Here is a 22,536-nt window from a genome sequence, read left to right on the forward strand (position 1 = left end):
AAGGTTAAGTTCAGTACAAAAAGACTTTGAGTGCAACAAGTGTATAATATGCAGTAGGAGCACAGAAAAGAAAAACCTCTTTCAGCCTGAGGGTTTCCTGGGAAGTATTAACTTTTCACTTTCTCTCTACTATGAAGAATGGGCTCTCTCTCTCTCTCTCTCTCTCTCTCTCTCTCTCTCTCTCTCTCTCTCTCTCTCTCTCTCTCTCTCTCTCTCTCTCTCTCTCTCTCTCTCTCTCTCTCTCTCTACACACACACACACACACACACACACACACACACACACACGGCATTCTTAGCTCTTAGAACTTTAATGTAATACTTAACTTCAGATCACCAAGATTCTCAAGTACTGTACAATATTTTTAAGCATCTCTATTTCTGGTGCTTATTGAATTGTTAACATTAAATAATTTCAATAGCCTTCTGTTTTGTATCAATTACATGAGTCTCTGTGTGTGTCTTTGTGAATGGAGACCTGTGCCCTCACACCCATCCTTTGCCTGCTCCTGCTGTGGTATGTCTGGTGGAAGACTGAGAGCCAGGATGCCCTGGCTGCAATGGCAGTGAGCTTTCTACTGGCCTCAGCCACTGGGAGGCACTGGTTGGGGACCAGGTGATGAAATAATGGGAGAACGGGGGTATCTTCCCCTTCCCCATGTCTTCGTCAGTCTTTTCTGCTTTAGCTGCCTCTCCATGGGTGACTCTGCTACTCATTTTCAGCAGCACCTGCTCTTCCCAGGTCTTTTCAGTCTAGGAGAGACAGGGACTTGCTGCATTGCCCACTTGACTTGTCTCGAGTGGCACTTTCTCGATTCTGCTTCCCAGCTATTCTATAATCATTTAAACAATTCCATGCATAAGGTTCACTGACTTTTAAATACTCAAAATCACTTCTGCTTCGTGGGCAAAACCCTGACTGACATGCGTCCCAGAAACTGTATCATGCTAGGAAGTTAAACTGAAGGGTCTTTAAAGTTGAGTTGAGCTGATTTCATCTATTCTAAATCACCCTGGTCAGTTGTGCTCTCTTAATAATGATGATACGTACTTAAATTTAATTGTGCATCTGTTTATTCCTATGTGATTTACAATGTTCTTTTATTTCATCCTTCCGACACCTCTAAAATGTCAAGATGATCATTTTTCTTGTCTTGCAGATGAGGAAATTGAAACCTAGAGAAGTAACGTGTTTTATCTGAGGTTACTTTGTGAACAGGTAGCAGAACCAAGGATTACATTTGGCCTTTGTGGCTACTCCCTCAGGCCCAGGCATCATTATAGTCTAACGACATTTTCTTTCCCTCTAGCTGTAGACTATATTTTTTTATGTGCTACTTTGAATATTAAGTATTCTGTGAAGTCATGGAATTAAACTTATTAGAATTAAGTCTAAAATATGGGTAATCACATTCCATGTAAGGGCTGAGAGAAGGTGAAGAATCCAGCATTCAAACCATAATTTGTGAACAATATGAGAATTATTTTAGTTCATATAAATTTTTCTTTGATAACCTGATTGTCTGTTCTATTCTGAAGTATGCAGTCTGATTGATAATTGAATTCCTACTGTCCAAATCATTTCTACATGTATAGGAATGTACTTAATTGTGATGCTATTGAAGGCAAAATTTACACTTCAAACTTTCCTTTCCCAGCCCCTCGTTGAGGATCAGAATCATAAGAGGCACTGAATATATGATTTTCAATAATAATTGGATAAATATATGTGCAAGTGGGTGTGTACACTGAAATATATATGTGTAAGATTGTGTATCCCTAAATTAGTACCCCAAGATTATCCAGAATCAACCTGCCATAACTTTAAGAACTATTCAATATTACATGCATGCTTGCAGTATCCAATGAGAAAGTGATTTATTAAACCGTTATTTGAATAGCAGGAATAAACTCAGACGCAGTAATTTTAGCTTGGGATTGACATTCCGTTGACCAATAAGATCTAGACTTTTGGTTTTACTTTGACGACTGAATAAGAAGTGTTTCTTCTTAATCTGATGAAACCCAATAAAATGGCAGCAAAGGTAAAAAGCTTGCAGAAACCCACAGGAAAAGAGAACAAGATAGGACACCAAAACAGATAAGAGCAGTCATGTACATTTTGAAAGCTAAAAACTTGATGTATGATTAGACTAGTTAACACATGTCAAAGCTGAAATCTGAGCCTGCAGTGGGAGAGGGCCACAAAAGCAAGCTGATCAGACTGCCACAACTAAGTGAACCCCAGAATCTGGAGAAATCAGTTATCTTATAAGGCAAAATTATCCATTTCTACTTCGGCGGAAGATTGTAGGCTTCTTCTCTGGAAATGCAGATTCACAGTTTCTGATCTTCGAGATACGTGGTTTCACTGAGGTGCTGGTAACACTTCACCTGAAAATATGAAAAATCTTATGGTGAATTGCAGACCCTGCCCTTGTTCTCAGAATGCTAAAAGCCAGGTCTATACTCTGTAGGTAGGAGCTTAACAGTTTCCCTTCCTCTTGCAGCTGATCTGTCCAAGAGATAAACACTTCTAAACTGACAGCTAGAGATTTTCCAATGAAAAGGCCAGATTCTCTTCTGATCACCCTTGCATGGACACCCGCAGGTCACCACCACCTCCTAATCACACAGAATTTCCAATAACCATCTTAATGAATCCATATTAAATATGAATAAATGCTAAAAAAATGGCTTACCTTTGAAGAAAGTTTCTTTCATGAATCATTAAGACCAAAACAGATGAAGAGAAAAGACAAAAAATTAAATTTAAAGATAATACAAAGGCAAAAAACATACTTTAAAAATTCTAAAATTAATATTTCAAATATGAACAGAAAACACTGTGCCAGGAAAATCAAACAAGGATGCTATAAAAAAGGGTAATTTAGAAACAACAAAATGCTCTCCAAAAACAATGCTAGTAGAAATTACCAAAAACGAAAACAAAAAACAGTTTTCAATGGAGGAATTGAATGAAAATTTTCCCTCCAAAGCCACAAAATGTCACAGACATGAAGTGGAATGATGACTAAAAGGATATAAGTGACAAGTAATTGAAGAACATGAAGTTCCAAGTTAGAAAAAAAAAAAAAAGACCAAATCCTAATATAATGATTTATAAAGGTTCCTTCCGAGGTTCATAATTATGAAATATCAGAATACTACCGAGCAAGAGAAAATTCTAAAGTGTCAGAGAGCTAAAGAAAGATATGTATAGTTGACTGAGAGGCAAAGTGGTGTCAAAATTCTTAGAACATCAGTAAACGTTATGCTCTCTGGATGACAGATGCCTATTGGCTTGGATGGGGATGGGAGAGAGCGTGGAAGTTTTTACCCTGCCATACCAGCAATAATTATGCATTTCTAATAATTTTCTTATGCTTCCCTCCCGAGCACCATTCTTAAGAAGTTACTGTAGAATATGTTCCAACAAAACGAGTAATAAATTGGAAAATAGTGAGCCATGAGGGTCTAGAAATGAGGGATCAAACAAAGATGAGAGGCAAACAGAACCCTCAAGATGACGAAGGAGAAGCCAAGGTCCCAGCTGTGCAGGAAGTCACTGTAAGCAGCAGTTTGGGAAGTAGGAAGAACTCCAGGAGGGGCATGTCTACTAAAGAAGGAAGGGACGGAGGGAGTAGACTGTGGGGACCCTCGAAAACGGGCACTTTTGCAAGGCCAAACACGTGAGTGTTATATAGGAACAAGGACCACTGATGCCCAATATTTCCATTTCTGAAGCCGAAGTACATATTTTTATATAAAACCTTTGATTTTTACATGAAAATTCCCAACTCTTAAAAGTCGACAACAAATTAAAATATTTTGTTACACCAGCATAGCAAACCTGTGGGATAAGTTCCACCAACATGACACAAATTTGAGGCTTTGCTCCACAGTGTTTGTTTTCCCTGCTCTGGCCATGTTTTCAGCTAACAGAAAGGTTCCGATCGTGCCCCACGGTTATTGCTATGGTTTTAGCCAACCCATTCCTCAAGCTTACTGATTTTTTTTTTTTTTTAATTTTCACAAATAACTTGGGATCATGAATCTGTTAGATTTGCCCAATGAAGAATGTGTATTTAATAGCTCAATCCACGGTCAGGAGGAACTACATGCTTTGTAGTGGGTCCTCCAGGGAGAAGTCACCTGCCAGGCCTGAGTGTGAGGAGTCATCTCAGACATCCTTAGAGGCAGGAGCTTGGGTTCCCAGCACCCTGGGAAGAGACAAAGGCCTTTCTGATCTTGCAGCTCTCCCTGTGAAGAATATTTCCCCAGAAACCTACTCTCTCAGAGACGTCCTGTACAATGATGCCACAACTTGAAAGTACAGCAAAAATCCTTGATAAATCAGCATTCCCTTCAAATACTATCAAGAATGCAACCTTTCTCCCCAACTCTACCACTCCCTGCCCCCATCCAGTCCGTACAGAGATCACTGCAGTAGACAGCAAACTCTTCACTTGCTTCCACTCTTTTCTTCCTCAATTTGTTCTTCACTTCTTTTAAAAGTGTTCCTTTTAAAATATAAGCCAGATGGTGTTGATCATCTGTCCAATGTGGCTCCATCTCATTCACAGTAAAAGTCAATCTCAGCTCCACCATTCCCCTATTCATTCCTCATTCACTCTGCTTTAGTCATATTGCTCTCTGCGGTAGGCTGAGGAAAGTCCCCACAATTTACTTAAACAAACTTAAAAATAATTTTTATCAGAGATAGAATCATGTAAGAAACATACCTTAGAATTTAAAATCTTTTTTTTCTTGAAGGTTCCTCTATACCAGACACTATTAGAAAAGCATAAAGTGTGTTCAATCTTTAATTTTTATGAAAATCCTATATCCAAGAGATTATTGTTACCATTTTATAGGCAAGAAAATTTCGGTAACTTTCCTCAAGTCCCGCATCTAGTGAATATCAATATGGAAATTCAAACTTAAGTAATATGATTCCAGAATCCATTACTCTTAACCAGTACGACATTGTTAATTTATTTGAAAAAGGAAATAAAATAAAATTAGTAATAAATGGAAAGTTGGAGGGAAAGGAATTAAAGTTGAAGGATGCACTAATTAATACAAAGAAGATTAAATATAAAAAGTTATAAAGTAGTGTGGGAAATGCAAAACAAGTTTAGGTATAATAAAAATATGAAAACTCATAACAAAAGTATAAACATCTTATTAGACTATGATCTCAAAAGAAGGAATAGACTTTGTTAAGACAATAAAGCCACATTAAAAGAAAAAAAAAGCTGAGTAAGTAGTGATATGAAATATTTCTTAACACACTGATCTAATTCAGAAGCAGCAAAGATTTCACTGTAGATAGGATTCTAATTCTTTGCCTGAATCCCTTCATCCACTCACACGTGCATACATTCTTTAAGTCTATTTTGAGTGTTTTCCCTGCCGTAGGCTCTGTTACAGGCACCGGGGATTCAGCGGTAAACAAAGCAAACCAAATCTTTCACCCTCACTGAACTTACATTGCAAAGTTAGGTAGATGGGTTCTAAATAAATTCAAAGTAAAACAAAGTGAATATATTTTATACTTATCTAATAGTGTCTGGGTCAGAGCAGCCTTCAAGAAAAAAAAAAGTTTTTAAATTCCAAAGTGTGCTTCTCATATGACTTTATATCTGATTTTCCTTATTTATTGTATCATGGTAAGTATACATCATAGGCATAAATTAAACATCAGAATCATCAAATTTTTAAAAGGCTGATTAATTTTAGATTTGGGGATGATTTTTATGCAGACTACTTACTCATCATTTACACCTCCCATATCTATCTTCATTCCTACGATATGGTCTATACTTTCATTTATATGCTGGCACTAGCATATGGATCAGAAGAGATCATGAACATTAGGTTTTTAAAAATGGAACATCTGTACTGTATATTTTATAATAAAGAAGGGAGGAGAGAAAAGCATTTTAAATCATGAAACAAACTGCCCTAAAGACTAAAATGGTTACCAACTTAAGAAACCCACTGCAGTTTATGAAATATTTGCACTCTGTCTGACAGCCTACAGTAAAAGCCTGTGGTAGGTTTGTAATTGGATAAAAGGAAAAACAGAATATACTGGATTGAGGCCATATTTATCTAAATCAGCAAAGACATTTCCCACTGCAATGACCTTCGCTGTGTTTTGAGGACTATGGCAGCACCAAGAAACACTTTCCTGGTTTAGAAAAAAAAAAAAACACCCTGGAAGAATCTCTCTTTATCTATGCTTTTCTTATGATCAAGTATTCAAGACATCATTATAAGGATTTCATATGGCTGAAGTTTTATACATTTCTCTCCACCACGAGCTAATCTTTCGTTTCACAGAAATGCTGAAATTCTCCTAAAAATGTCATATTCCTCCCCTTGATGATAATCACTCAATCCAACAGCTTTTTAAAAACCCATTGTTCTGACATCTACTGAGAGGAATTTCCTTGAGATGACTGGAATCCATCACTATAATGGAAAACCTAATGTTTAACATCTGTATAAATACATAGATATGGGACAAAGTAAAGAGTCTGGGTAAACTAATTTCTTTTCATTTTTTGAAAGAGGCATTGGACTGAATTTTTAATCTCTTCATTTATTATACATTACAATGCAATATATAAGATTCTTGGGAAAGTTTCACATGCATCCAGTCGTGTTATCCAAGTTATTCTACAGGTCTATGCAATTATCACACAAATAATTTTCTCTACGCTGTCAACTTTTAAAACACACAGATTTTAAACCGTGAGTGATTAATTTAATAGTAATAAGATTTTCTTTTTGAAATTGGAAAGATATATTAAATTAATTGTACCTTAGTTCCCTCCTTCTTTCCATTTGGCCAAACTAATTTTCCTGAACTTATTGTCAAATTGTTGTCACTTAATTACTAATTGAAATAAACTAAATAAATAACCTTCTTGTTCCATAGCTTATTATATATGCACATATATACATACATTATGAATAAAATACAAAATTGTCTTAACACTCATGGTTATAATCCTTTGGCAATCGTTTATTAATATGAAAATGCTCATTGGATGATGCGAAGTGCTTCCCTAAAGTATAATCTAAATACCACATATGATTCTATAATTTGGAAAAATAGACTTAATCTTCTATGGGGATTTACATACATACAGTTCCTCATATATATACATAAGTTGCTTGCGAAGTATATGAAATGTATGGTCGGAAAGTTTCCCCTCTTCAAAATGTGTATTGCTGAGCACAAGTACTGTATGAGTCATTCTTTTAGTTCAACAATGAAGAAATCTGAAAATTAAACACCATCTATTATGTGATACATTTTGCCTTATAAACCATTGTGTGTTTTTGGTTTATCAAATCATCTGCAATCTAGCAAATATTTCATGAAAAAGGAATAAATACCACCTAAGATTTAATTTGGTGGGTGTGCAAGGAAGAGAGGCTGATAGGGAAAAAGACTCAAGATTGATTTGATTCTTAATTGGGGGAATTACTCTCCGATATATCATGTGGCAACATAGAGGATAGTGGATGTAGAATCTGGTATATTGGATTACACACCCAAATTTAGATATGTTTCCTAATTGTAATCCGCATTCCTGTGGGTGTGAATCCATTGTATAATAGGACCTTTTAAAGATGCTATTTTTAGTTAGGGTGTTGCAAATTGAACCTGAGGGGGGGGGGGTACAGATAAGGATACAGTCACAGAGAGAAGCAGGAAGTCAGTGGAAAACCAGAAAAGTAGAAGAAAGGAAAGGACATTTCATGTGACAAGAGAAAGCCAAAGAATGTGAAGGATTTCAGCTGCCAGCACCAGCACACAGTCATCTTTGGGGAGAAAGCACTCCTTGCCAAAATCTTGATACTGGACTTCTGGCCTTTGAATCCATGAGCCAATAACTGTTGGTTGTTTAAGGCAACTGATTGTACAGTGTTTGTGATAGCAACTCAGGCAAGCTAAGACATAAGGGAAGTATTTAGAACATGACAATAATTGTAGGCATATTCCAGGATAGGCCAGATTTTTGGTTTTATTTTGCTTTTGTTAAAGAAAACAAGGTGCTTTCTCATTTATTCATTCATTCATTCAAAGATATTATTGAATACCTATTATGGACTAATAGACATTTTTTGCTACTAGGCGTTTTAGGTCTTAAGCTTCATTAGTGAACTCTCTCTCTGGGGCAGCGGGAATGGACAATAAAACAACCAAAACCAAATGTTATGGCATTATATAAAGTGATGCATAATATTGAAATTAGAAAAAAATAGAGCAGGGTAAGGGGATCTGATGTACAGGGGGTTGGCAGACACGAGATTATGAGGCCAGGGCTAGGATTACAATGCAAAAGCGATGAAAATAATAATCTTTTTGGCTATATTATTCTGACATTATTTCCTGATGGGTCTGATGTGTGCTTAATAAAAATAAAGGAGTCCATGCCATGGTATTTGGGGGAGTTGTCATAAACTGATATAAAGCTAAATACAAAAGATTTGGGGAAGATGAGAGATGAGTGCAGTTTTGGACATGTTCTACTTCACTTTCTGAGTCAGCTTAAATGAAAATATGATGTGAGAACAAACAACCCAAAATCCAAATAGTTAATAATGATTAAAGAAATATTTTCACTCATCCTATATATCCATTGCAGTTTGCCTCTCTCCCTCATTTTTTTTTTCATTTTTCAACCTTAATTAAAGAAGCAGATTATCAACATTGTTGAACTTGTAGGAGAAGGGAAAGAAGAGATAAGAACAATGCATTGCTTCTTAAACCTTCAGCCTGAAGCTGACTGTGTAGTCAGAATTCTACCAGAGGAAGAGAACCAATAGGAGATTGTTCTAGTTTGCTAGCTGCTGGAATGCAACACACCAGAGACAGATTGGCTTTTAATAAAACGGGATTTATTTTGTTAGTTCTTCAGAGGAAAGGCAGCTAATTTTCCACTGAGGTTCTTTCTTACATGGAAGGCACAGGATGGTCTCTGCTGGTCTTCTCTCCAGGCCCCTGGGTTCCAACAACTTTCCCAGGGGTGACTTCTTTCTGCACCTCCAAAGGCCTGGTCTGAGCCGCCAGTGCTGAGATGAGGAATGCTGAGCTGCTTAGGCTGTGCAACATTGCGCTCTCTCATTTAAGCACCAGCCAATCAAGTCAAACGTCACTCATTGCAGCAGACACGCCTCCTAACCGACTGCAGATGTAATTAGCAACAGATGAGGTTCACGTACCATTGGCTTATGTCCGCAGCAACAAAACTAGGTATGCTCACCTGGCCAAGTTGACAACTGAATCTAACTAACACAGAGATGATGATAGATTGATAATAGATAGATAGATAGATAGATAGATAGATAGATAGATAGATAGATAGATAGATAGATAGATAGACAGACAGACAGACAGACAGACAGACAGACAGACAGATAGATAGATAGATAGATAGATAGATAAATGATAGGTTAATTTCAAGGTACGGCTTATGTGATTGTGGATGCTGGCTGGACAGGGCAAAGTCTATAGGAAAGGGCTTGAGCAAGGGCAGGCTGGAAATTCTTGGGCAAGAGCCTGCACTGCCGTCCACAGGCGGGATTTCTGCTTTCTTAGATTAACTTCAGTTCTTCTCATCAATCTTTTCAACTGGTTGGATGAAGCCCACATGGACGATCCAGGATAATCTCACTTACAAACTAATTGCAGATGTTAATTACATCTACAAAATACCTCCCTGGCAGCACCTACATTAGTGTTTGATGGAATTCCTGAGTAGTACAGCCTTGCCAAACTGACACAAAAAGATGAGCATCCCACTGACACACGCGACCCATGCTCAGACTTCATTAGTCAGATCAGTTCTCATGGTCACAACAAAGTTTATCAGAGTAAAGACATACAATTTTCTTTAAGGAAGTAGCCACTGGGAAGAGGCAATGCACAAAGGAAAAGGAAATGGTTTAAATCCTAATGAAATCCACCACACTTTCTGAAATTGTTCTTTGGCTTGCAATTGCTCTCTTTTTATTCAAAGGTATTTTTATTTTATGAGATCCAATTGTGTGTTACTTTAAGACTTTGGCCTTGGAAAGACTTATAATATTTTTACACCTTTAATTAGTTAAGATTCTTATATTTGAAAGCGAAAGAAAACTAAATCCAAATTGGATTAAAGCAAAAAGAATTTATCTTATCCCCTAATTCCAAAGTCCAAAGATAGCAGTGGTTCAGGAACAGGAGGCACGGTAGGAGGAGGGGTTCCTCATGCTAGTAGCTCTAGCAGCTTTATGTCATTTCTCCCACAAACTAGTTCTCCTTTACATATTTGAAGATGACCATAAGAACTTCAGATCTCACACTTTCATAATCCCAATCCTAGTTAAGAAAGAAAGGGAGCTTTCACCCCTAATCATAGGACAACTCTCCAAGGCGTGGACATTCCCTGGATGTTGTCACATGTTGTGCTTCTGCCTCACTGAATCACTCTGGTCAGAAAATGGCTTAAACCCATCAGTTTCCTCTACTGGAGCTGGGAAACGTCCGAATTGGCCAAGGCAAAACACATGCATTGGAGAGTAGGAGGAAAATTTCCCAACAGAAATGCAGAATTCTCTTAAATGGAAAAAAATGTGAATTCACACATTATGAATCTATATGTATGCTATTTGGTAAAAATCATCAGATATGCCTTATCTATAAAGTAAGGGGTTTATGTTAGATTATCTCAAAATGCCCTTTCTATATCAATGACTATTCAGAATCTTTGAACATGTCATATGGTGAACCTCTGGGCCCTTTTTATAGATAAGACTCACGATGTTCCAAGGAAACTGCTGAAATTGGGGACATTCGACAAACATGAGGATAACACATCATGATGCAGTTAAAACAGCATCTCTGAGGTTTCTTTCCTTTGGACACTAAGTTACCAGTTTTTCAATTTTATAATAGATAAAATATTCTTAATTTTTATGGATATACCATTAGAGTATTCACTATACTAACTAGTTTATTTTTTGACCTTGGAGTTTTGCTATATGGAACTTGCTAAAAATGTGTATCAAATATATTATTAACTTTGTGGAAAAAATCAATATGTAAAATTACCTTTAATTCACATTTTATATTTTTAGTTTTGCTAGTTTATTACTTGAAATGGACACTTGATATTTCTTCCCTTCAAAGCACATTTAATATGTTAATAGCATCAAATTAATTTTTATTTAGATATAACATTATCTATTACTCTTTCAAGCCTTCAAACTTATTTATCCAGGGCTGACATTAATTTTTATTCAATTCTGCTTTGGCAAAAGATAACAGAGAATAATAATTATCACTTTCAAAATAAGGACACCAATTCTTGACCTCTGTATTACAACTGTGACTGGAAATACTTTTGCTTAATGAACCTTAAAATAACAAACGCTTAAATTTCCAAATATTGTGGTTCATTATTCTGATATTTAAAATTCATAATGGCAAATAAAGTGGTTAGCAGTAGACATATCTGCACCATTGGGAAAACATGAACATGTTGCTATGAAAGTAGAAGACCCTGGGGTTTGTGCAGATTTTTACATTTTTTAATTTAAGAATTTACCCATTGTTTGTGGATGGGGATTGAATTATGTACCCCAGGAAGACATGCTTTCAATCTTAATCCATTCCCGTGGGTGTAAACCTATTGCAAATAGGACCTTTTGAAGATGCTATTTTTAGTTAAGGCGTGACCAACTGAGTCACTATAGGCTTTAATCCAGGTTACTGGAATTCTTTATAAGCAGAATGAGGTTCAGACACAGAGAGAGAAAGATACCTGGAGAGCTGAAAGCCAATGGAATCTGGAGGAGAAAGAAGATGACACCACCATGAGAATTGTCATGTATTAGCAAAGGCAAGGGCCCTTCAAGGCAGCCAGCCTAGAATTCCAGGGAGAAAGTATCACCTTGCTGATGCCTCGACTTTGGATTTTCAAGCCTGAAATCAAATTGTTAAGCCAACTCATTGTATGTCATTTGTTTTAGCAATTGAGAAACTAAGACACACCAGTCAAATTAACTTGTTTATAAATTTCACCGGTAAACCTTGCCCATATGATGAAGTACTTGCTCTCCGCTATCTCAAGTTTCCTTTTCATTTACCAAGGATTAACTATTGTTTAGGATTTTTGTTTTCTTGTTTGTTTCCTTATTTTCAGGCAAACCAATGGATGTGTGCTCATTAAGGTAATCTGTCTGAACAAGCTATTCTCACGGTTTCTCCCTTCTGTCCTCCTGGACTGTATGGGCAGGCATTTCCCTTGCGGAAAAAGTGCTTTTGACCACTCACATTACTTTGTTGCCATCTATATACTGAGCGCACTCAGTATCCACTTTTCCCACTAATAAATGTTCAGTGTTTTCTCTGGCTTAGGCTGTTGTGCAGACAGGGGTTAACCCTTAGCTCATGGAGAGTGGGGACAGACAACATAGGAAGTAGAGTGTCATTCAGAGAGATAGACTGTGATGGAGAATAGGCAGGGAAATGAAATAGATTTTAGTGTGGCTGAGAGCCTGGATCCTACCATTGTTTCATTTCTTTGAAAATAGAGGAGATAAATATGGATTCATAACATTTTAGCCATGTGCATGTCTCCCCATGGAATGGTTGAGCACATGTCCATTTTATACACAGAGAAATATGGAGGCACCTAATATACATGGGAGAGAAAGGTTTGTTTTAAAATTATCATTTCATCAATATAAAATGGTATTCATGTTTTGTGTTTCAGTTATCATCTACTATAAACAAATGCAACATTTCCATTTGAAAAATGGTGATATTGAGTCAATTTTAAAGTTTTACAGAGGAAAATCTCAGCTGTATGACTATATTTCTAATTTAAATCACTGTTTAATATGATAGATACACATGATTTTATAAAGATAATAAACACTTTGATTCCAAATGAAGGGATAATACAGGTATCTTTTCTAAGCCTGGATTGCCCAATAGTTGGCTATTGAGCTGAGGAGATATGACCAGGGAGAATTGAGACGTGCTATAATGTAAAATACCCACCAGATTTCGAAGTATGAAAATAAGAATGTAATATATCTCATTGATAATTGTTTATATTGACCACAAGTTGAAAATATAATGTATCAGCAATGTTGGACTAAATGATATATAATATTAAAATTAATTTCACCTGCATCTACTTTTTTTAAACACGAATGCTAGAAAATTTTACACTGCATGTGAGGCTTGCATTGTATTTCTGTTGGACCCCTCTACTCTACACAATACAGCATAGGTATTAACATATTGAAAATTCTTTGCTCCAGTCAGAGCTCATGCATGGTTCGTATAATTCCTAGGCTTTGCATTAAAAATCCTTTCATATAGCTAGAACCATTTGAATGTTCTATTATAAAGGAATAGAGAAATAAAAAATTTTTCCTCTATCATGCAACTTCATAACTGACAATGAAGTCTTTTTTCTATGTAACTGTCCCATTCATTAAGAATGTCTTGTACAGGCAGTGTGGACAACCAAAGCAATAGTCTGAGCCCCCAATCTTGGGGTTTGTTCATATGAAACTTAACTCCACAAAGGATAAATTAAGCCTACTTAAAATTAGGCCTAAGAGAACCTCTTTTGTTGCTCAGATGTGGCCTCTCTCTCTCAGTCAACACAACAAGCAAACTCACCGCCTTCTGCCTCTCTACATGGGACATGATTCCCAGGGGTGTGGACCTTCCTGGCAACATGGGACAGAAATCTTAGAATGAGCTGGGACTCAGCACCAAGGGACTGGGAAAACCTTCTCGACCAAAAGGGGAAGAGCGACATGAAAAGCATCAATGGCTGAGAGATTCCAAGCAGAGTCAAGAGGTTATCTTGGGAGAGGTTACCCTCATGCATTAAATAGATATCACCTTTTTAGTTAAGGTGCAATGGAGAGGCTGGAGGGAACTGCCTGAAAATGTAGAGCTGTGTTCCAGTAGCCACGTTTCTTGAAGATGATTGTATAGTGATATAGCTTTCCCAATGTGACTGTGTGATTGTGAAAACCTTGTGTCTGATGCTCCTTTTATCCACCTTTTCTACAGCTGAGTAAAACATACAGATTAAAAATAAATAATAGAAGGAACAAATGTTAAAATAAATTCAGTAGATTGAAATGGTAGTGATTAATGAGAGGGAGGGGTAAGGGGTATGGTATATATGCATTTTTTTCTGTTTTCTTTTTATTTCTTTTTCTGAATTGATATAAATGTTCTAAGAAATGATCGTGATGACGAATATACAACTATGTGATGATATTGTGAATTACTGATTATATATGTAGAACGGAATGATCATATGGTAAGAATGTTTGTGTTTGTTATGCTTAAAAAATTTAAAAATTAATTTAAAAAGAATATCTTGCACAAAACATAAATCTGCACAGTTGTATATTGTATTATGATTCGTTTTGACATTCCCAAATACATTTTGGAAACTTAGCTACAATGTCCCCAGCAATCTTTTCAACCAGCTGAATAAATTTTATTAAACTCAACTAAGGTATTGAACATGATTTATGTATTTAGCTTTAACTCAAGTTTCATTGGCATACCCAAAAGTTGAAATTGCACCAAATTCTGTTTGTTCCCTTATTATTAAACAGCACAGAACCATTAAGGCCCCAACTGCAGAAATTCTGGGCTCCTGGGGTTTCTTCCCGTAGTAAACAGAGTGTGTGAAACTACTAATTCTTGTTCAGCAAGTATTGGTATAAAAATTTTTCTTTTTATAAGCACTAGTGAAATGAAGAAAGTAACCTCTTGCTATTTTCATTATTAATCTGGATTTTTGTCTGACTTGAACTTGCCCAAACCTCTGAACAAAATTAACTTTTTTTCTAAGCTCACATGTCAAGATATTTTTTCAAACATTAAACCTTTTTCCATGTACCACGCTTATTGAAATAAAGAACAACCAAATGTCAAACAATCTGTTTCCATTCCAAGAAGACTTCTATCTGGATGGTGTTTATGGTATGCAAATATAGAAAAACACTTTTAGAATATCAAGTAAGGTAGCTAGGAGACCTAAAAATTCCTTGCAAAAAATTTTCAATCATGAATTTTTTTTTATCTATAGTCACAATAAAAATAAAATATCAAAAATAAAAAATTCAGAAATAAAGAGTGAAAAGATAAAAATACTTTTAGCCAATTACATGAAACAATCTCCCGGGTACTTACTTTATGCCAGTAGAACTTCAGTCAAGGTTGTTTTACAGGTGTCTAACTAGATGTACAGTATCATTTCTACACTTTGAAAGATATGTATAAAAGCCAAGATAGACTTAATACCCCAAATCTTTGTATAGTCACCTCAGGGTTTAGACTTCCTTTAAAACAATCCTACTCACAAAACTAATTCTTTGGAGATTCTCTTGAATGTATCAGGTAGTCTTCAAAACAAATTTTTTTAAGTCACAAAATTTAACACAATGCTTAAACAGCTTAAAAATAGTTTACAATTCAAAAGAAAGTATTTACAGTCCACACTTTATTGTAATTATCATTGTACTTAGTAGTGGTAATATTGTTTAAATTTTATCTGAGAAGGAAGTAGTACAAAACATAGTACAAATATGTGCAAAGGCAGTCTTGGAAAGATGTTTGGCTTATAAGAAATGGGAAATTCCTCATTCCTTTTTGTTAATGCATAGATTGCCCATTCGCACACTGCATAGTTAATGCAAGGTTTCTAAGGCTAGAGGAGGAGCTGGTGGGGGGCCTGGCTCTACTCCTTTATTTTTACTAATTCGACAGCACTGATGTGAAAGTCAGTTTAGCTGCAGGCAGTTAAGGAGTTGGCGTTTACTGAAAGCTTAGGGAATAGAACACTCTCACCCTCCCAGAGAGGCGGGGATGCAGAACAGAGCAGAAAAGCACCTGGGGTAGTGAGGAAGCAAACAGAGCAGGATTAGTTCAATAAATCAAGGTTTTCTACAGGTTGCTGTGGCTTATTCCCAACTGTTCTAGATTTTCCTTTATGATTTTGCCCTTAAAGTTACTGTTTTATCCATGAGAGAAGTCTGCATAATTCCATTTTGTAAAAGTTTCCTATTCTTTTAGCATTTTAACTCAAATTTCAATGTATCTTTGTATAAGTATAGATGTTTAATAGTGATTATTTTATTATTATTTATACAAAATGTTTTACATACAAAATTGTGATTATTTTATGCAATCTTCTCTCTGTCAATCTTTCTCTTTCTTCCTCTCTCTCTCTCTCTCTCGCCTTCAAACACATTTATCTTTCATTTATTTCTGTAAGTGTTTCAGAGAAGCCAGAAAGAATAAAGGAAATAGAGAGTATTTAACATAGTGCACATGAAAAAACACTGCTAGAGAAAAGCAGAGGATTTATTTGAACCAAATTTATGAAGAAAACTTCTTTAAAAAAAACCTATTGAAAATGTTTTGTATTCTTTATGGAAGTTGCTTCTATGACAGAAATAGAACAGAGGTAAGGAAAAACTTCATGAAAATGAAAACCAAGGTAAACAAATTTAAATTACTTTGAGATAGTGAGAAGCAGATTTTAAACTGCAGAAAATCCAATAGTAAGAAGTCAGAAAATAAGAAAGGTAAACTATGAAACAAATAATATACCAAAATATGTAATTATTTTTAGTAATTATAAGTGTATATCCCCCATAGACAAAAAAATAAAAATATACATAATAAATATTATTGTTAAAACATACATTTTACTATCTAAAGTAAGTTTATATCTACAGTCAAGAGTATTTATGTATCTGGAGAAATAGATAAGAGGGAATCTATGCTGGATGTAAACTGGGAAATTTTTTATATTATGGATCCTGAAGTCAAATATTATCAGTAGCTATCTTAAAAGAACACATATTGCCAAACAATATCAAAATCTATACTTTTTCACTTTCATGCAGCTAAATAGCTCTTTTTTATTGAGAAATAAAAGATTCTGGGTCTTATTTACTGCATTTCTTACATGAATATAACAAGACTTTTCTTAGATAAACAAACATTCAGAATGTATACCCATTTTGACTGCTGGGACTTATTCTATGCTTAAGATTTACTTTCTCCTGCCCCATTTCCAGTATCAAGTTTTAGCTTTAATTCATCCATGTTTTATGGATGTTTTATACATGGATGAATTATTTATGTATGATATATTTCAATATATCTTATATTTGATATACCATGGGTATGATCTTTTTAAAAGTATTCTCTCCTCATCGTTTTCCAGGTGAAATTACCTTGGTGACCTTTCTCTAGATCGGATGGTTCCGAGTGCGCACGGCGGACTTCACTCCAGGTCTGCACGCCTGCCCAGCTGCATTCTCTGCCCGTTCTGCCCTCAGGTCACTGGATGATCCTTCCTCCTTTCCTTCTAAGCACCTGCATGTTCACTCAGTGAACTCCCCCTACTCCTTCTTTCAGAGACTGTCTATTCTCTGCCAGTTCTACGTCATTCTAATCATTATAGCTTTCACCATGTTCTAGTATCTAAAATGTTAACTCCCTTCCCATGCCTTTTCTTTGAATACTTGATTAGAATGCTTACGTTCAGGTAAAATTAAGAATCATTTCATTAAAATCACACACCACAAAAATGTTTAGTTGGCTTCATTTTGAGCATATTGATTCATAGGGTAATTTAGATAAAATGAAAAAAATCAATATTGAATCCTATGAAAAAGACACTATGCCTTTTCATTTTTTTTCCATGTTCCCTTTATGTTTCTTCCCATTTCTTCTAGAGCATCATCTGAGTGGTGATTCTTTATTTAGGAAAAGCTCTTGATTTTTATGGGCTAATTTATTACCAGTGACCTCACTAATTCTCCCATTGCATATCTTTCACTTAATTTCTTTGAGTGAGCCAGCTTTACCATCATGTCTTCTGCAAGGATAACTACTTTACCTTTACCTTTCCAATGATGGCATATATTGAAATAATTAGATACTTTTATCCTTTGATTTAATAACATAGCTAGCTTATTTTTGCAGATTTTGTAATATTGAAACATACATGCGTGGCTGTAAAATTCTGTTTTGGAATGGTAAGTTACTTTATTAATTATGTTATGGACTTCTGTGTATAAAATTTTACTGGATATTTTTATAATATAAATAATAATCTACTTAAATATCTATTTTTGTTCTATCTTTGTCAGATTTTTCTCCTTGTGATAGGTTTATAAAAATAAATCTGGGAACTTTCCTTCTCTCTTTCAGATCTCTTCTTTAAATAATTCAAAGAAAATCTTGTGGTAAGCTGTATGAGTTTATTGCTTCTTTGGTGTGTATCTATTAGGCAACTCCTTGAGTTTTAAATGTGGTCTTCTTAGATTTACTGTATTCTTGGCTGCCATACTGCTACTTTTGTAGCCACTAATGTTTGCTACCTTAACAACTATTTTCAACCTAAAATTCTTTAAGATCCTCAATGTTGTTAAAAAAAAAATCACTCCTCAGTCCTAGATTCCTAGGGTTTGAGAAAGATTGTATTATTTCTCAGTAAATAGACAGTCTTTGCTTCCTTTGCTCCTTCCCCTCCAGAGTTGTTCCTCTTCATAATGAGATTGAGCTTGGTCTTATGACTCACAGTGCACATTCTTTTTGGGCAGAAATAATCCTTTACCAATACCTAGGGAAATTTCAAGAGGGATTGTAAATTTGTACCAGTCTTCTTGCTTTCCAGCTCTCTGTCATAAGTACATCATGTTCCAGGTAAGCGATGCTCTTTCACCATGGATCCTGGAATGAGAATAAACAGGGTAAAAAGCTGAGCTTAATCCAGATCTTGGGGTACATCCCCCGCCCCAGCTCTTCCCCTAGCTGCCAACAAGCAAGAAGAGTGAGAAATAAGTATTTATTCTTAAAAGCTACATATATTTATATTCAATATACCTTAGTAAAAGCTGGATAATAAAGAACTTAGTAAAATAATTAAGACATAAAGGCAGTTTTTGATCCTGCTTTGGTATAGAGAGGGTCTAGAGTAACATCTATTTCAATCGTAGTTTGTGCAAGTACCAAAGTGTTTTAGTTTACTAAAATCTGCTGGAATGCAATGTACCAGAAACAGAATGGCTTTTAAAAAGGGGAATTTGTTATGTTGTAAGTTTACAGTTCTAAAGCCATGAAAATGTGCAAATTAAGGTAAGGCTATAAAAATGTCCAGACTAAGGCCTCCAGGGAAAGACAGTTTGGTTCAAGAAGACCAATGATGTGCAGTGATTCTCTCTCAGCTGGAAAGGCACATGGTGGCATCTGCTAGCTTTCCCTCCAGTCTTCTTCAATGGCTTTCCCGGGGCTCTGTCCCTTCTTTTAAATCTGTTGGTTCTGGTGGCTCTAAAGCTTTTTCCAAAATGGCTCCCTCTTAAAGGGATGCAGTGAGCAACCCCATCTTGAATAGTTGGAGACATATCTCCATGGAAACCATTTAATCAAAAGTTATCGCCCACAATTGGGTGGGTCACATCTCCATGGAAACAATCAAAAAGATCCCACCCAGCAATATTGAATGATGATTAAAGAACTTGGCTTTTCTGGGATACATAACAATTCAAACCAGCACACAATGTATTGTGGAATGCTATCTAGAAGGTCTCTGGAAAAAGCTTTACTCCCTAGTAAATTGACAGTGAAGAAATTTTCTTCCCCACATTTGTATATAATAATATTGAGGCATGACATCTAAAACTGTGACAATCATCTTGCCACCATAATAAAACAAGCCTATGAAGAAGATTCGACATAGTGGGTGGCACGTCAGGAGGACAAATGACATTGTTGGCTTGGTGAGTTAACCAGCCTTGGACTGTCTTATACGTGTTTCCTAATAACCAAGCTCATTTCCATTTTTTCTTCTCTCAAAATTTTAATTAGAATGACATTTTAATTGTTTGTATTGAAGTTAAACTAAAGTTGTGGGCAGCTTTGCATTTGATGGTTATATTCTCTCATGTGCTTCTACTCACTTTTGTTGAGTCTTTACTGACATTGACTCTGTTCAATAAGTGCTAAATTTGGTTCTTCGGAAGAATTTCAGAAATTTCTCCCCTAATCCAGGGTGAACACGAGAGTGATTCTGGCAAGCTTTATAGCCTTATGTTCTATTCTGCTAAGAATATGACATGATTCCTTCTTTCTTTATTTATTCACTTTGTTAATTTACCTCATAAATATTTGTTGATCACCTAATACGAGTCAAGCAGTGTTCTGATCACATGAGATTAAAGTTTTGTGCCCAGCAATGAGGTCTTGAACAGAGAATGGAGTAGAAGAATGAACAAACATCACTGGCTGATGTGCTACTTATACTGAATATACTGGAGAAATACTTCCTTGGGATTTGTCAAGTGTGTTTCTCATTAGTCAGTCTCATCACATTTCCTTTAGTTCCTCTTTATTTATTTTACTGTTGGGGTGGTTGTTTTGCTTTCTCCTTTTTACTAATGCACTCTTGTTGCCAATTAGTTTGAAGCTACATATATACATACATATTTCGGTGTCTGTGTGTGTGTGTGACACACACACACACACACACGTATATATGAAATCTTCTTGTAAGCCAATAACAAAGTCAAACATTAATGATCTTCATTCTTCTGAATATCAAAATTTTTCCTCAGTGGCTCAGATGATTATTAAGTTCATGCGTCAGTTTGGCCAGGTTATGGTGTCCAGTTTAGTCAAGTAAACACTGGCCTAATTGTCACAGTGAGGGCATTTCTTGAACTTAAATCATCAGTAAGTTGATTACTTTTATGACTGTGATCAACTGAGGAGATTGCCTTCAACAATGAAAGGGAGAAGCGATGAGTTCGGCAGTCAGAAGAGAGAATTCCATTTTTACTTCAGCCAGATTCTCCTGGGGAATTCATCAAAAACCTTCATCGGAGTTCCAGCTTGCCGCCTGCCCTCCAGAATTTGGACATGTGAGACAATTTTTATAAAAATATCCTTCTATTTACAGATATCTCTTGTTGGTTTTGTTTCCCTGGAGGACCCTAACTAATACAGGGGCAGAGAGAGGCTTTGACCTACAGCGAGTTTTCTCAGTTTTGGCACTATTGATATTTCGGGCACCATACTCCTTTGTTGCTGAGGACTGCCCCATGCATTGTAGAATATTTAATAGCATCTCAACTGTCTACCCATTAGGTGCAAGTATTGCCCCTGCTCACAGCTGCAACAATTAAAAATTCCTCCAGAATTGCCACACGTGTCCCCTCCAAGTAAAATCTCAACCTGCCATTGAGGATGGTTTAGGTATGTGTCTTAATTGCCAAAAATTTCTGCTCCCAAACACTTTTTTAGTATTAAAGATTGAGTCTGTTTTCCTTTTCAGTTGCCCATGCTATAAGTTTAGATTTTGCTATTTTTGCTTATTGTTTTTATTTTAGAACCATAAGAAGGTTTGTACTTATATGACTTCTACACCATATTTTCTCAGTTTTTCTATATTTTTAAAAAGAAAAGTGAGGACTACTTCATAGAAAGATCTTCAGTAAAATTCCTGATTCAATCTTCTGTACCTTTTCTTTAAAGTAGAAGCTAAATTTACATTATTGTTCAATATAAAATGCTATTTGGATGATTCAGATGGATTTATCTTTTAATAAATATTCTTCAAAAGTGCAAACATAACTGTGAAATTGAAAATAGTGTTACTAATGAGATTGATTTTTTGAGTCGTTCCTGGGAAACATCTTTTAAATTCTATAAATGCCGAAAAATTACCTGCAGGACATTTATTAAACTTAGTTTTCTAAATTCATTCTTCCATTTTTTCAAATTCCATTTGGATCAACCAATATTATTTGATACTGGACAATAATATAAATTTAGACTCTACTTTAAAGGAAAAGGCTGATTCCATAGAAAGCTGTCAAAATATATGATGAATATGAGTATCTGTTGACAATTGTTGAGCTAGGCAAGGTTATTTTTCTTCAAAAGTGCATTATGTACTTCAGGTATGAAAAGGGATCCTAGAGTAAAGCTCAGCTTAATTGACATGGCCAAGTAGTGCAAGAAATAATCAGTTACCTAAATTTTTGAATACAGATCCAAAAGCAATGTCAAGCATTATGAAGAGTATGTTCTAATAGAATTTTCCAAACTCCCAAGGACTACATCTCTAAAACAAAATTAATTAATATCTGGGAGAAATCAACATAATATTGCCCCCCAAACAGCTCCCAATTCAACCCTGAGTTGATCTAGTCTTCAAGACATCCGCATCTGATTCTTAAATTCATTTCCTTGTTGTTTTTTTACCTAACAACCTAAACACAAGTCCCTTCCATTAAATGCTACCTTTTAAATAATGAAAGTAACTTCAATGTAGAGTGCACATAACCTCATTTAGAAGATAACTGACTTTTTCTCAGAAAAAAAAAGGTAACATTAACCAGTAAGAGTCAATATTTTCCATGGAATTTTATCCATAACTAAATCCATAGGAATTTATTCAAT

At 35.6% G+C, this 22,536-nt stretch overlaps 1 pseudogene; it reads left to right on the forward strand.

Annotated features, from left to right (window-relative positions):
- Positions 1–3,500: 3,500 nt before the first annotated feature.
- Positions 3,501–22,536, forward strand: part of LOC143666140 (mesoderm-specific transcript homolog protein-like) — a 39,395-nt pseudogene continuing 20,359 nt past the window's right edge.

The sequence above is a fragment of the Tamandua tetradactyla genome, chromosome 22 (genome assembly GCF_023851605.1).
Source record: "Tamandua tetradactyla isolate mTamTet1 chromosome 22, mTamTet1.pri, whole genome shotgun sequence".
Classification (NCBI taxonomy): domain Eukaryota; kingdom Metazoa; phylum Chordata; class Mammalia; order Pilosa; family Myrmecophagidae; genus Tamandua; species Tamandua tetradactyla.